The following is a 15342-nucleotide window of genomic DNA, read 5'->3' on the forward strand; positions in this document are numbered from 1 at the left end:
TTCAGGTTTTAATTGCGAATCAAGAAGGATCACAAGATTGATGAAAAGGGGTAAATGGCTGAATGGTGCAGTAAATGTCATTGAGTTTATTTCATTTGGGGGTTTTAAGGTAATTAATCTTACTTGGTTAATATCTACAGAGGAGATGAATTGGATTGGTGAGTTTAGGGCATTTTGGAAGACAGGTAATGGAAGATGCAAAGATTTGGGAATCCAAAGGCTAATTAGTGATTAAAATCACAATTATCGAAAGGATTTTATTTGTTACTAAAGTAACGAGCCCTAGTGGAACCACTCTTTGTTATAAATGATTTCTTTTTTCTCTTTTCATTCCATGAATTTCTGGTGCTACTCCATACTTAATCATTATGAAATTTGATTAATTATGAAATAATCATAAAGCAAAATGTGGGTGTGTGATACAATAAGAAATGTCTATGGGAGCAACGCAGGAAATAACAGAGTCAGTAATTTCTGTCATGATAGGAGGGAAAATGTTCTGTACTACATGTATAGTCATCATATGCCACCAGATTATACCAATCTCTCCCTCCACTCATTGCTCTCACCTCCTAATTACTTAGTACCTTCTTAATTTATTGATGCCTTTCATACTTGCTTCACTATTTTCTCCTCTTCTTTTATTCATATTTGCCTTCTTATTGACTTTAACATCAATAATAATACATCCCTGACTTCTCAATTTCTAGATATCCTTGCTGTCATCTTGGCTACTCACTTCCTTTGGTAAACTAGCCCTTGCCATCACCAATAACTGCACCATTTCTGAAATCTCAGTTCCCAGTACTCAACATCTCATTCTCTAATCATTCCCTCCCTGCTCATTCACTGTATTAATCTGATAAAAAAATATAAAAATTAAAAACATAGCCTTATCAGACTTTCCAGTCCATGGGTTCTACGACTTTTTTCACCAGGCAAGAAGAATTGTAAATGTCAGGAGTTGAAAGAGTAACAAAGTTCAGGCTAACAGACTCACTGTAAGTGATAAATTTTAGGAAATAATTAGTTAAATGACAAAAGAGGAGGGAAGGAGGGAGACTATCCAAATACATGCTTCCTAATTGCATTCTAGGGAATAACAATCCCTAACTAGTACTTCTGAAAGCATTGAACAACATCAAAGAAAACCTGATCATATATCTATCAGTAAAAACAGGAAATTACTTTCAAACACAATCCTGGAAGATGTGAGAGAAAAACATAGGGCAGATATGATTATATGAATAAAAACTAAAATGAGCAGAATTAACAGAATATGTGGAGCTTACCTCAATTTCAGTTCCATACTGAGACATCGGGGCAGTTTAGTTATCAACATCACTCCACCTACAATCTGTTCTGATTAACAAAAGCATAATTTTTGCAATTATGGTCACTTATATCTACTTTTTAAATTATCACCCAAAATGTAATAGACATACAAGAATTATAACCTTTTGAATCTATGTCAAACAAAATTAACAACTCTCTGTTCAATGCACATTGTTGAATGGTTTGAAACTATCCTCATCATTTGGGATGGAACAGCTGTTAATTGTGCTAATGGAAGGCAAGAAGTGATGAATAATGAAAGAAGTCATTGGCCTTCCTAAGAGCTAATTCCTAGGGATGTAAATCTAGGCTCATTACAAATATTTTAGACAGATTAAGGCACATTGATGAGCATTTAGGGGTATCAAGTCACAGAATGCAATGTCTGGGAACCTCTTAATTCAAATTGTAAAGCTGTGTCATGAGACAAGCACTAAATCTAATGAAGCTCTAGTTTGGATAGTCTTACATTTTAGAGTTGACTGACTTGGCTGTGGGATTCCTTGCCATAGTGATTAGGCCACATTAATGACAGGACAAAGGCTATCATTATCACTCTGTAAGAGAAAATTTTAATGGATTGTTGAAGAGGCATTGGAGCATGGGAAAATTAATGTCAAGGTAAAGGGAATTTATACGGTACCTTTTTAGTAAAATCAGTTGGTCTCTACCTTTATAGTCCTACCTTTTGTGCAAATTAAAAATGTCCATCTGGAAGATCAAGAGTTATTAAGAGAGCAAATGTAGGCAAAGCTAATGACTTTTCTAGCTTTTATCACAGTGACTTTAGACTAAGCACACCTAGAGATGTTTCTCTCTTGACTCTGAAACTTAGATTACTCAATAGAACTTTTGGCATTTTAGAAAGCTCAGGGATAGTCGAGAGTTCATTGAGAAGCTCCAAGTCATGATCTCTAAGGTGCATTCTTACTGAGTTATGATCTCAAATGTGTATTCATGTGAAGTGGAACACTTCCCTAGGGCTCTCTGACCTATAAATAAACGTTGTTCAATTGAATTGAAGCAAATCAAGCACTGTGTTTGTAGAAAATGGTACAAGTATTAGAAACACAAATTTTGCCCTCTAAGAATCCATGCTCCCAAACAGAAAAAGGCAAAATAAAAATAGATGAGATATTTATAAGGAGAAAATTTGAGTATCTGTTTTGAACAAATAAAGCAATATACTTTCTGAAAGAAACAAAATATTGTCCCTTTACTGCATCTACTCCAACTTCATTTGGGGGTTTTACCAAATGTGGGTTCATTTTAATTTATTCTTTCTATGTGTCAGAAATTCAGAAGATAGTCTTAAACAAACATGGTAGAAAGCTTCTAACATGGCCCCCAACGATTCCCATGTCCTAGTATTCACATACTTATGTTATCCCCTCCTGTTGAATAAGCTGAACTTAGTAACGCTCTTCCAACAAACAGAATATAGCAAAGTGATAGAATGCCACTTCCAAGAAAAAGCTACAAAAATGACAATGGCTTCCATTTTGCATACCTTCTCTGCTTTCATGCTCATTTGCTTTGATGGAAGTCAGTTGCCATATTATAAGCTACCTATGGGGAGGCCCATGTAGCAAAGGACTTTGGCAGCCCTCTAGCCAACAGCAATCAAGGGACAGAGACCTTCAATCAAACAATCCTACATTAGGAGCTAAATCCTGCCAAGAACCACATGAATGAGCTTAAAAATAGATCCTCCCCGGGGCCAGCCTGGTGGCATAGTGGTTAAGTTCATGCGCTCCACTTTAGTGGCTCCTGGTTCACCAGTTCAGATCCTCAGCAGGGACCTGGCACCGCTCATCAAGCCATGCTGTGGCAGGTGTCCCACATGCGGAGTGGAGGAGGATGGCATGGATGTTAGCTGAGGGCCAATCCTCCTCAGCAAAAAGAGGAGGATTGGTGGTGGATGTTGGCTCAAGGTTAATCTTCCTCAAAAAACAAAGATATAGATCTTCCCTCAGCCAAGGCTTCAGATGAGAGCACAGCCCCAGCCAAAACCTGGACTGTAGCCTTATGAGAGAGACTTTGAACCAGAAGCACTCAGCTAAGCTCTAGCCAGATTCCTAATACACAGATACTATGCAATAATAATTGTTTGTTATTTTAAGCCTCTAAATTTGGGGTAAGCCACAGATACTAATAAAAACAAAAAAATCTATTTGCAAAAGATTGTTATTTGGGCCAAGATTTAAAGTTTGATTTAAATTGCATGTTAAATTAAATCAAACTGTCTAAACTATAAATGCAATATGTTTCCCAATTTCCTTGAAAATAGCAATCAATTCAAGCTGTTAGAAAATAATTTCCCATAAAAATATTCCTCTTTAATTAAATTAGTCAACAGCTACTATAGAATACTTCATAAAGGATTGGTATGGTAACGATACAAGAAATTCTATTCTTATAGCATTAAATGTTATCTTTTACATCTTTAATCAGATTCAGTAGGATTACTTGAAGCTCAGTGACATCTCTGAAGAGCAAGCAAATATGCCATTAAAGTTTTTAAATATTGTTTTGATTTTAATTATAAATCTGCCGAACTTTCTATTCTATTATTGTGATACAGTATTCTGGGAGATTTTGCAAACACATAGTTAGCATTATGCAGCCACCTATTCCATAGGCATGAAAATTATGTCAAATAAATATTTAAGCATTTTATAATAGTTTGTCTTTATAGAGATTAATGATTCTTAGACTAATGTCTTACTTTTAAGTTCACATCTGTTACGCAGTGCTGGGACTTTTACATTTGCAAATAAAGAGATTCAGTCAGTATTTTATAATTATGATATTTTAACTTGTGATTTAAAAATCACACGTCACTATATTTTTGTGCAAAATAAGATTAATATCAACATTTCTGGAAACCCGAAAACTGGAAGCAATTCAATTTTACCAAATCATATGAAAAGTGGCAATTTCTTGGAAGCAAAAACATGTTTCCATCGATGAAAGGTGAGGCACAGAGATATTCTATAACTTTTCCCAAATGATGAAGAGCTGACAATCAGGGACAGTAAAAAGGCAGCAGAAGCTGCCATGGTTATTAGAAGCAAAAAGGTGAGAATCAAAGTATCTTTTTAGAAAGTTTTTAGATAAAATAACGTCCTAACAGCTTTACATATTTCAATCATTTCAAAGTATATTCACATTACTTTGTGAAGGAAATGCAAATTATAAGAACTGTTTCCTCCTCTCCATGCAGGGGCAGACATGTCTCACACGTGCCTTATTTCCATTTAGAAGCATCAGTCTTGGAAGAAATTGAGAAGGAGACTGACCCAAACAGTGCTCATCATCTTGAGTCTTTACGTGGCTGACAGGATCTGTCATCACTTCACGTGAGTGCATCCGATTGTTGTGTGACACCTCGTAATGCGGTGAAACGGTTCAACTAATTTAAGTGATAAACTGAGTTACCCAAAGGAAACCTAAAAGCTCCAATAACTGGGCCAGACCCCATGGTGATATCTCTTATGACTTAAAAGATTAAAATATATGTAATAATATTATGTGTTTATGACAGAGGGTTCACAGTGCTAAATAGTAAAGAAATCACTAGCTCTCAAAAACATTTCTGAGGAACGTGTAGATGTCTGATTATCTCCTTAATCAGCACACTTGGAGTTAGTCTTACAAAGACAACTATCATGCTTTTTAATAAAACATCTTTTGCAACTGCTGCCAAAAGTAGAGTACTGAATTAGAAAGACATGTCTGAAAGTTCTGATAAATAAAAAGTGGAATGTTTAAAGAAAGAAAATAAGGTCACTTATATAAATCTTAATAGATTATGTCAGTGGGTCTCAAAGTGTGATCTTGGAACTCCTGGGGGCCCCAAGAAAGTTTTAGAGAGTCTGTAAGGTTAGTAGTTAAAATGAAGGTAAATATAAAAGACGTGTTTCCTATTTTGAATCCCTCTAAAATGTATTGACTGTACAAGCAAAAATATATTGAGGATTTTAAGTATACATACAAGTAAAATCTATGACAAAAATAACCCAAAAAAACGAGAGAAGGGAATAGGGGGTATATGGTTGTAAGGTGGCAGTGTGGTATCATTTGAAGATAGATTGCAGTTAATTAAAGGTTTCTATTACAGGAGTGATTTAAAAAAATTTTTTAAGGGGTACAAATTAAAAACAAATAGTAGACTTAAAATGGAATCATAAGAAATACTTAAATAATCCAAAAGCAAGCAGAAAAAAAAATTTTTTTAAAGGTGAGAGGGACAAACAGCCAACAGAACAAATAGCAATGAGAAAGAATGTAGATTTTAATCCAATTATTTTGATATTTATACTAAATATAAATTATCTAAACATACCAACTAAAGACAGAGATATTGGATAAAAATCAAGACTCAAGTATATGTCACCTATAAGAATCCTATTTCAAATATAAAGCAATAAGTACACTGAAAGGATGAAAAAAGATATAGCATAAAAACAGTAATCAAAAGAAAGCCTGCGTGGCTATATTAACATCAGACAAAGTAGACTTTAGGAAAACAATATTATTAGAAAAAAACGGGTACATTACATAACAGTGGAAGTGTCAATTCACAAAAACATTGTAAATCTAATTGCATATGTATGTAACGACATGTTCAAAATATATGAAACAAAAACAGACAGAACTAAAAAGAGAAATGGGCAAATCTACAAATAAAGTTGTAGACATTAACACTTCTTTCTTACTAACAGATAAAACAAATAAACAGGAAATCAATAAGGATATAGACAGGCAGGCCAACATTATCAAGCCATTTTCCTAATTGATATTTATTGACATTTGTAGAACAGTCTACATAACGATAGTAGGATAGACATTCTTTTCAAGTGTACATGGGACATTCACCAAGAAAGACCATAATCTCAGCCATAAACCAACTTTATAAAATATAAAAAATTGAAATTATATGAAGTATGTTCCTTGACCATAAATGAATTAAATTAGAAATCAATAACCAGAAGATATCTGGGAAATCCTCAAATATTTGGAAATTAATCAACATACTCCTGAAGAGGAAATCAGAAGGGACTTCAGAATATGTTTTAAACTGAATGAAAATGCAAAAAAAAAAAAAAAAACCCACAGAACGCCAATTTTGAGGATATAGCTAAAGCAATGCTTAATGAAAAATTTATGGAATCAAATACATACATTAGAAAAGAAGATAGTTGTCAAATGAATAAGCTGAGCTTCCAACTTAATGCTGTAAAAAGAAGAGCAAATTAAATCCAACACAAACTGGAAGAAAGAAATGATAAACATAAGAGACGAATGAAATTGAAAAAAGAAAACAATAAACAAACTCAGTAAAGCTAATATCAAGCTGTTTTAAAAACATGAGTAAATTCATAAACTTCTAGCCAGGCTGACTAAGAAAAATAAAGAGAAAAGACATCAAGTGTCAAGAGCGAAAGAAAGGACATCACTACAGACATTAGAAGGCTAATCAGGGAATACTAAAAGTAATATTATGCCCATGAGTTCAACGACTTGGATAAAATGAACATATCTGTTTGAAAGGCACAAATTACCATAGTTCACTGATGAATAACAAAATTATTTGAATGTTCCTATATTTATTAAACAATAAATTAACAAAGAAAACTCAATGCACGGATGCCTTCACTGGCAATTGTACCAAATATAAGGAAGAAATAATAGCAATTCTACATAAAATCTTCCAGAAAACAGAAGTAGTGAGAGCACTTCCCAACTCATTTTATGAGGCCAGGATTACCCTGATACCAAAACCTGACGCAGCACTACAAAGAAAAGAAAACTATAGACCAATAGTTGTCCTGCTCATAGATGAAGAAATCAATAAAATATTAGCAAATTAAATTCAGAAATATATCAAAAGGACAGCATATACAAGCTGGGTTAATATGGGAATGTAAGGTTCCTTTAACATTCAAAAATAAGTCAGTATATTTTTCCATATCAACAGACTAAAGAAGAAAATAATATGATTACGTAAACTGACATAGAAGAAAAAATCTGACCAAATTCAACTTTCAAGCTGGTTAATAATGCTCAGCAAGTAGGATAGGAGAAGAATTTTCTTAACTGTTAAGGCATCTACAAAAAGATCCTACAGTAACATCATACAGAGTAAGAGTCTGAACGTTTTCCCCTTGAGTCCAAGAATAAGTCTAGGGAGCTCACCACTTCTGTTCAACAAAGACTGGAGGTCCTTGCCAGTGCAACAAGACAATAAAACTTTTAAAAAACATACAGAATTGGAGGAAAAAAAGAAATAAAACCATGTCTATTCACAATGTGATTACTTGGAAAGAATGTCTGAGGTGTAAGAAGGAATTTTAAGAATTTATACATAAATATGGAAGTAAATCTAAAAATCAGTTTACATAAACAGTAATCACATGTAATATATTATTCCTATTTAGTTTGTCATGTTATCCTCTGTGCTCACATCACTCTTAGTGAAGATCTTGTCATGCTCTTTTTAGTTGGATGTGAAACATCTTTTTTTTTAAACATTTATTGAGTTGGTTTTTTTCCTGAGGAAGATTGGCCATGAGCTAACATCTGTTGCCAATCTTCCTCTGTTTTTTTCTCCTCAAGGCCCAAGCACATAGTTGTGTTTCCTAGAGGTAAGTCCTTCTAGTTCTTCTATGTGGGACACTGCCACAACGTGGCTTGATGAGTGCTATGTAGGTCCATGCCCAGGATCCAAACCAGTGAACCCAGGCCAACAAAACGGAGCATGCAAACTTAACCACTACACTACCTGGCTGACCTCAAATGTGAAACTTCTTGATGGCTTGGACTCCATCCTTTTTAACTCATATCCTTAATGCTTAGCACAGTTCCTGATAAAAGAAAAGATTTTTAAAACCCTGTGAATCAGAAAATGAAAAATTATTAGGATGGACAATTAATTGGATTCAAAGATTATAAACAAACCTAAAGTGTAAGGCTAAAATAAATACTAGAAATAAAACCTGGAAATCATGATTTGTAAAGCTTAATGAGAGTTTATAAATGTTAGAAATAATACTACGGCTCTTGTTCTATTTTTTGGTGAAAAAAATATTGATTAACTTTAGACTTTGAAATTTAGTATTTATGGTGAAATTTAAAAAATTAGAAAAAGAGTACAAAATTCTAATCTAGTTGAGGGAAATATATCAGAATATTTAAAAATAATCTATTCTGAAAGGAGAAAGAGGGAAGAAAAGGAAAAGACAAATGAGATACATAGAAAGCATGAAATAATATGGTAAAAATGAATCCATATGTATATAAAATATAAATGGGAAAATTCACCAGTTAAAATAGCAAGATTTTTGGATGTAATTTCCGGATAGAATATATGCATCTGCACATTGATAGTGAGATATGGCTTTCAAGAGAGAAGTGAAACATAAGAACCTAAAAAGGCTGAAAGTAAAAGGCTGGAAAAGACAAACCAAGCAAAGAATGACCACAAGATAGCTGGACTGTTTATGTTCATATTAGACAACAAAACAGAAGACATTATTAAAGTTTAGATAGTTTATTTAAATAATGGTTAAGATTACCTTTATAACGTCATTTTTAAATTTCTAAACATATGCACCTAATAAGATATTTTTAAGTATAAATTAAACACATAAACAAATTAAAATTTATAAATTTACCATCATTGGGAGACCTTAATGCATTTTTTTCAGTAAATGATAGGCCTAGCAGGCAAAAAAAAAAAAAAAATAGTATGAATGTAGAAAATTGGGACAACACAACTAACGTCTTGATCTAATCAACATATATTGAACTTTGTACCTCACAAATAGATTATAGACATCCTTCTCAAGCACACATGGAACATGTAAAACATGAAACATTAGACCCCAAAAATGGTTTATTAAGCCATAAAGCATATCTGAAAATTTTTCAAAAAATGAGTAACATGTTATCTGACTAAATCAACTGATGAACAAAAATTAGAAATTTAAAATTACACTTCAAATAATTCATAGGTCAAAGAAGAAATCTTTAAAAAAATGTTAAAGGGTTCCTATAGTAGACAAGAAGAAAGCCAGAGAATTAGGAGTCTGTTGTCCAAGTTCACTTATAAAGGGAATAGAGCAAATCCAAAGAAAGTAACTGACAACAGATAAAAAGTAGAATAAATGAAGTAGCAACACATAATAACAGGTAAGATAAAAAGAGCTAAAAACTGATACTTTGAAATGAACAATAAAATAAGCATACCTCTAGTGACATTGATTAAGAAAAATGACAGAAAGCACAAACAAATGGGAATCAATGACTATGACTGCAGCAAACATTTAAAAATAGAAAGCCTATATAGTCCTCCATTGCATAATCACCAAACGGTGTACCCGAGATATTACCACCTTCAAATGTCCCAGCAGCCTAGTGGGGTCTGGGGTAATTGAAGCGTGGCATAATGATTAAAGAAATTGAAGCTGTAGTTAAAATCTTCCACCAGTATACCACCACTCCATGTCCGTTTTATACTTTGAAGGAAAGAATAATTCTATCTGATGCAAAGTCTTCTAGACAATGAAAAAGGAGAAAATATATCCCAACTCATATATAAAATGCTGGTATAACACTTATGGCAAAATCAACAAAAAGCACAAGGAAGGAAAATTACAATGTGATAGATACAAAATCCTAAAGAAAGCAATGACAAACCATATTAACCAAATTAAAAAAAAAATTATATGTCATGTGCTTCTTGGTTTTATCCAAGAATGCAATGTTATTTTAATATTTTAAGAATCTATTAAGGGAAATTCACCCCATTTCCAGGCTAAAGGAGGAAAACCATACTTTGATCTCACTAAATGAAGGAAATACATTTAAATAAAAACTAATACTTCGTGATAAAAACCAAGCAATGAGAAAACTAAGATCAGGAGAAAAAGCATTTACTGAAAATCTTGATAAAAATCTAAATAATCATCGTCATACTTAACAATGAAATGTTAAAAGCATTCTTTTTAAAATCAGAATAAAGAGATAATGATGCTCATCACCAAAAATTCTATTCAGCAATGTTCTCTGAAGGTCTTAGCCAGTGCAGTAAAAAAATAAAGAGAAATAAAATGTATGCACAATGCATAGGTACAACCACGACTTTCACTACATGGAGGAAGATACAAATGTGTGTAATTAAGTCTATAAGTAACTACAGATACATTATTAGAAGTAGTAGAGAATTTAGCAAGATTTCTAAACAATATCCCTATAATTGCTTACTTTATTTTAAAATACACATGAAATAGTCTCAGATTTAGAATAAGAAATTTTAAAATATTATTCTCAAGTTTAAATATTGCAATTTTAATCCCACAACTAGCATTGAACAAAATAGTTTCTCCTATTCATAAGAAACTAAGATTGTGCGTCGCGTTTTAAAGTTAATGTATTAGTCACTTTATCTGACTTTTAAGGGCAATTTAGAAGAAGAAAATGTACCTTTTAGCAATGTTCCTAAATTTAAGAAAATCTATCTAGTCCTTTTATTTGTGTCGGATTCGTTAGAATTGTTAGTAATGTACACGTAATTGTCACCAGATTAATGGCTAAACTCATCATTATTGTACCATTTTGAAAGAACAAACAAGTTTAATACAACAAACGTTTTAACAAAGTGGCTGTCCACAGCAAAAGATAAAAATAGAAAAACAGAAGAAAGCATTTGATTTCAACTTTGCAAAGCAACATTTCTTGAAACTGTTATACAAAATATTCAATTTAACAGGAAAATTGTCTTTTTTAGCATGCAATTTTAGACAGATTCAACTTTATGCTAAGAAGTAGAATAAAGATTTAACTTTCATTTTGTAATTACAACTATGTAAAAATGTTTATCTACTTAACAATATGAAATTGTCCCCAAGCTTTGGTTTCTGAAAACACCTGTGTTAACAGATTCCCATTTTAGCAAGTCTCTTTTTCAACTGTGACTGAGACCTGTTTTTGCTTCTATTGCATTTTCTGTTTAAGGCTAAATTGAAACATTTGGCTTTTTTCCCCTACACTGGTGACCTTGCCAAGATAAATTATTTTCAAAATGTATCTTTGTGTAATTAAACAAGTTAAAATCCCTCATGTAATTATGGAATATGCTAAAACCAAATTCCACGTGATATCTGCCACAAATAACGTTTTTAGGTTTTTTATGGGTAATTGATCTTTATCAATAATTTCTGATAGCACCTAGATAGAATAATAAAATTCCCCAATAAAATCATGCCTCATTCACAATTTTAAATTCTGCTTTCTACATCATGGCCCCATGTATGCAGATTATGCCACTGAGCCAAAATGATTTCAAAATATTTATATAAAAGACAAAGGAAGAGAGGCCGAAGCACAGCTGTGTTTTACACTCTTTGAAATTATCTGCTTTATCATGAAAACATCCTCACTTAGCCTTATTTTCATAGGACTATTAAGACGCAATTCTACCTAGACATCAATCACTCAGGACCCAGCCCAAGCTACTGAAATGTAGGCCAAACTGACTCTTATTCACAGAGTCAGAGCCTGAGTAAAGGCTAGAGAAAGCCATTTTCTGCACAACATGTTTAAGAGTGTGAATATGGGCAAGAGAGGAATCTCATTGGCTTAAATTTCTTCCTTTATGCAAAGTATCACATGTGAAGATATTATTTTATACTTTTACAGAGTATAAGACCATTACTAAAAATGAGCATTTGTGGGGCCGGCCCAGTGGCATACTGGTTAAGTCAAAGTGCTCCAGTTTGGCAGCCTGGGGTTCACAGCTTCAGACTCCCGGTGCAGTTCTAGCATTGCTCGTGAAGCCACACTGTGGCAGCATCCCACACAAAATAGAGGAAGATGGGCACAGATGTTAGCTCAGCGACAATCTTCCTCAAGCAAAGAGAGGAAGGTTGGCAACAGATGTTAGCTCAGGGCCAAGCTTCCTCATACACACAAAAAGTTTGTTTTAGGAGAAACAGAAGCAAATTTCCCTTACCACTGTTATCTATGAAAGTCAGGAGCTTAAAAGAGCCATGGGAATGTTTATAAATCAAAATAAATAAGAAAATGAGAAACAAGCAGCAAGTCTTCAGAATAGGAAGATAGCAATCATGTCGCGATTGCAGTGTGTTTGTTTCTTTGTATTATTTATGTATTGAGCACCTACTACCGGCCGTGGTCATACGCCAGGTCCTTTTATGCATTATTTTAAATCTTCGCTACCAATTGGTGAGGTGGAAATCATTCTCCTCATCTTGCTGGTGAGGAAATTGTGCCTCCAAAAGCTTAAGTATCTTGCCAAAAATTCACATGGTTGGCAGAGACAGACTTCAAATATGCCAGATACCAAAGCCAGTCTTCGTTTCTCTCAGCTATCCTTTCTCTACACATACTACTACTATGGAAAATAATAATAATATCTAACTTTCACGGACCGTTGCTATATCATATATTGTGCTGAGTTTTTAAATGTACTACCCCAGTAATTCCTAACAATTTGATCAGCCCCTTCTACAAGGACGAACAGGTCACCTCAGTTTAAAACTCTTCAAAAGCTCTAATCCCTAAAGTAGTCATCTACAAACATTTTGGTTACACATCCCATCCTTAAACAACTTGTAAGCATGCTTCCAACATAGTATATTTGTTTATCTATAAGTTAGATCCATATATCTTATGAAGTACACTCAAAAATTAAAGGATGATATAAAAATTATATAGATGCTTTAATATATTCTTGCATACTTTGATGCAATATATTAAGCAACCACCTGGTGCATTTCCCACACATAGGAGACCAATATTTGGATGATCAAGTCCAAACTCCTCCATACTCCAGCTGTCCTGAACTACTGTAACTCCCCAAGTACACTCAGTGGGTTCACACCTTTGTTTATTGCTCACCCACCTCCCTGTGTCTGGAAAGACCTTCCCTGCACTTGGAAAAAGTCCCCTCATCTTTCAAGATTAAGCCACTTGCAATATTTTATTGCATTTATAGTTGTTTTTCTGCCTTCTCCTACTTCACCGAGAGCTTTCTGGTAGCATGAACTGAAACTAGTCTTGTTTGCGTCTCTAGTATCTAGTGCAGTGCTTGGTATACAGTGAGCAATCACTCGGGCATGAATGAATAAATAAAAGCCATCTATTTTATCTTCCCCGTGTAAATCCTGTGATTTTTCCATAACACTACATGTTCTTGAAAAATTAGCAAACTAGGAAAAAGAAATAAAAATGGAATCTAAAATTCCTTTATCTCCATTGGCTGGGAATAGGTAAATACAGCCAGTGTGTGCAGAACAGAAATAGAATCATGGAGTCAAGGAATTTTACTCCTAGAAGGAACTTTAGCCAATTTAGAACTGAGATCAACAACAGGCCAAAGGGAGATAAAGGAGTTAGACAGAACTGAGGAAAAAGACACTGCAGCACTGAATAACAGAAGCAGTGGGAAAATACTTTGAGGTGTGTGTGTGTGTGTGTGTGTGTGAAAATGGCTTTCTTAAACCAAAACCAGAAAGTTTCATTATGTCACCTGTGGATATCACACAACTATCCACTAGTATCTAATACTATTGAATAGTATTTGCACATTATGTTCTGATTTTTTCCCCTTGTGTATCAGGAACAGTGTAAATGCTATCTATTGATTTCCCTCTATCATTCATTGAAATTTCCTCACTGTTATTCTTAACATTACTTCTCAATATTACAGTAGCTTCTTGGAATTTTATATGGATATGCAAATAAAGGTCGTATGTTTTATGATAGTACCTTTTAAAAGACTGTCTTAAGGAAACATCCAGTGTTTTTATAGTAATTGATTACAAAAGAAATTTTTTTTAAAGATTGGCACCTGAGCTAACATCTGTTGTCAATCTTCTTTTTCTTCTTCTTCTCCCCAAAGCCCCCCATAGTACATAGCTGTATATTCTAGCTGTAGGTCTTTCTGGTTGTGCTATAAAACAAATTTCTAAAGGAGCTGCTTGTGGGGTTATTTGTCCTTCTAGAAAAAGAATCGAATAAAAAATTGTCTAGAGCTCAAATCTAGAAAAGTGCTTAAAATATCTTTTCCTTTGTGATAAAAAGCAAAACCTGTCCAGTATATCTCATCCCTATAAAGATAAAAAAAATTGTATTTCTCTGGTGCCAGCCCAGTGGTGTAGTGGTTAAGTTAGTGCGCTCTGCTTCAGCAGCCTGGAGTTCGCAGGTTTGGATCATAGGCGTGAACCTAGCACAACTCATCAAGCTGTGGCAGCATCTCACGTAAAATAGAGGAAGATTGGCACAGACGTTAGCTCAGTGACAATCTTCCTCAATCAAAAAAAGGGGAAGATTGGCAACAGATGTTAGCTCAGGGCCGATCTTCCTCACACATGCACACAAAAAAATTGCATTTCTTATATATGTGGAAATGGATGTATTTCGTTTAAAGAAACTCTAAGTATGGTACTTTGTAAATGGTAAAAAATATTATCTTTCCAATTGCAATGTGGTATTAAAAGAGGATTTATTTATTTAAGAAAAATGATCCATCTATTATTGGCTCTAAACTTCTTCTATCCTATTAAATAATTTATGAAGAGTTTTAAGATTTTCATTGATTCCCAGTTTGAGTCAATATTTTTAATAGTATATACTAAATATAGGCCTCTTGTTGCCTATGTAAAAATAAATAAATAAGCAAATGAACAAGTAAGGATTCAAAGCAACTTCATTGCAAATTCTCCACATTGGCTGATTTAAATTGAAGCTTATAAAAGTTGGAATTGGACACAATGTAGTCTTTTCCTCCACTGCTTTTCTTGCCACTGAGACAGTGCTATGTTATCAGGTGAAATAGAATCTCAATGAGATTTTTCTCTATCTCTGCCTGTAAAACAACTCCTACAGCAGAGTCAAAGGGTCACCAGTTCATATAACTTTTCAATTTTTAATTGTCTTAAATGTTTAACTGAAGTTCCAATGAATTTCATATACACAAAA

General features: G+C 33.6%; 1 long non-coding RNA gene across 5 annotated transcripts in view; it reads right to left on the bottom strand.

Annotated features, from left to right (window-relative positions):
- The window catches only part of LOC102147451 (uncharacterized), a 167428-nt gene that overhangs the window by 136693 nt on the left and 15393 nt on the right, over positions 1 to 15342 (bottom strand). The gene's annotated exons all lie outside the window — the stretch shown is intronic.

The sequence above is a fragment of the Equus caballus genome, chromosome 3 (assembly GCF_041296265.1).
Source record: "Equus caballus isolate H_3958 breed thoroughbred chromosome 3, TB-T2T, whole genome shotgun sequence".
Lineage (NCBI taxonomy): Eukaryota > Metazoa > Chordata > Mammalia > Perissodactyla > Equidae > Equus > Equus caballus.